Here is a 2,500-nt window from a genome sequence, read left to right on the forward strand (position 1 = left end):
CAGAAACCCTAACGCCATGCCACGCCCCTACCTGCAATCACTCTTCTCATCGGCGCACACACACACACGCACACACACACACACTCAAGACACGGGCATACGCAGCCGCACATGCTCAGACACACACACACACACACACACTCCATGACCGGCAGGTAGGCTAGACGTCGAGACAGACAAGGCCGAGGGAGGTGAGGGCTGAATGTGAGAGGGAGGGAGGGAGAGAGAGAGAGAGAGAGAGGATAGAGAACGAGAGAGAGATGGACAAGATAGAGAACAAGAGAGAGATCCAGTGAGAGGGTGACAGAGGAAGTAAAAGACAGAGAGACAACACAGAGAGACAGAGAGACAGAGAGACGGAGAGAGAGAGAGAGAGAGAGAGAGAGAGAGAGAGAGAGAGAGAGAGAGAGAGCGTGTGTGAGATAGAACATTTGAGAGCAGGGAATGAAAGGAGGGTGTAAGAAATAAAAGTGGGGCTAGTAGAAGCCAGGATGGGAGAATAAATATCGGGGTGAGATAGAGAAATATGACATTAACGGCTGGGGGGAAAAGTGCAAAATTGTGCTAAGAGCAAGCGGTACAATAGCTATGAATGGCGGTAGAAGGAGTGTTTTTTGCGGTAGGGGAAGAGAGCGACCTGGGAAGAAAGGGTTAGGCAGTCGAGGTTCTTAGGTGTGGTGGGAGAGACAGCCAAGTGAGTCAGAGAGAGAGAGAGAGAGAGAGAGAGAGAGAGAGAGAAAGAGAGAGAGATAGAGAGAGAGAGAGAGAGAGAGAGAGAGAGACAGAGAGAGCGGGAGAAAGAGAGAGAGAGGGAGAGAGAGAGAGAGAGAGAGAGAGAGAGAGAGAGAGAGAGAGAGAGAGAGAGAGAGAGAGAGAGAGAGCGGGAGAAAGAGAGAGAGAGGGAGAAAGAGAGAGAGAGAGAGAGAGAGAGAGAGAGAGAGAGAGAGAGAGAGAGAGAGAGAGAGAGAGAGAGAGAGAGAGAGAGAGAGAGAGTGGGAGAAAGAGAGAGAAAGGGAGGGCAGAGGTTGGCTCGATCTTTCCTCAACAGTCCGGGCAGCCGGCGGCTCAATTAGTCTTTTCTGGCCCCTGAACATCAATAGGAATCACAGGGAGAAAATGTCTGCCTAATTAAGGCTTGATCAGTTGCACGTCACCGCCGGTTTGGAGGCCAAGACTCTAAGGCTCGGTCCGACACACACACACACACACATACACACACGCACTCTTACAGACCCATAGACAGTCGCCCGCACACACACAGAGTGTTGAAAAACTCATTTACACGGCCGAATAAAAACTAAAACTCGATAGCTGAAGGCTAAAGGGCCGCGCTACACAGATAGCCAGAGCTATGTTGGCTGCTATTTGTTTACAATGAGAACAACGATAAAAGCAATAACTGCCATTAATCAAATTCAACCCACAGTAGCTTTTTCTAGAAGCTGAAAGAGTTGTTATCTATATGTGTCATACGAGTGATTGAATAAGATACAAGCTCCCACAATAGCATGACATGAGTGGAACCTTTATTTTAGTTTGCATAGTTCAGGGCTAAAGGAAAGGAAAAATGACAAATGTTGAATATGAACTGGCTTACATATCAAGGCAATTGTATTGTAGCCAAGCAGCGACTTTGAAACTCGCAAATTTAACGTTACCATTTTAGGATGAAATTGATCCTTTTTCTGTTGGCATAACAAAATCTGTCTTTCCAGAAAAGGCCATTAAAAAAAAGATGCATTATAGATATTTAAACAGGTATTGATTTTAATGAATATAATGCAGCCTATAATCCTCCTCACTTCCCCCTCGCTGACAAGAATCGACTTCCTCCTCTCTCTATCATTCCCTCCGTCTCGCTTTCTCACTCTCTCTCCCTTTCCCTCCCTCCCTCCTTCCCTCTCTCTCCCCTCTCTCTCCATATCTATCCGGATTCCAATCAGCCGACACTAATTAGACAGCAATAAACTGTTATTAATCGGCTGGACCCCGCACAACGAGCCGGTTATAAATGGTACCTGTCAGGGCCCCGCATTCAGCAACCAAATGAGTATTCTCAGTTCACTGCCCGTGTAAGGCTTCGTCACCTCTGTCCCGTAACAAATGTTGACTATTAGCCATAGCGTTCCCAGCTACATCTCCAGCAGCCTGCGCCACACACGCGCAAGCTCATCAGACAATCATGGACACACGTGCAGGCAAGCACCCACACACACACACACACACACACACACACACACACACACACACACACACACACACACACACACACACACACACACACACACACACACACACACACACACACACACACACACACAAAATGGGCATATATATGCAAGCACACACACAGGCATTAGACTCAACACATTCAAACTTTGATATATATGCAACAACACACACACACACACACGCTCTCACATACATGCTCAACAATGCTCATGGATACAAATGCAAAAACACAAGCACGCAATAGCTCACATGGAGTTGTTGCAGGTGC

This window comes from Gadus morhua, chromosome 15 (assembly GCF_902167405.1).
Source record: "Gadus morhua chromosome 15, gadMor3.0, whole genome shotgun sequence".
Lineage (NCBI taxonomy): Eukaryota > Metazoa > Chordata > Actinopteri > Gadiformes > Gadidae > Gadus > Gadus morhua.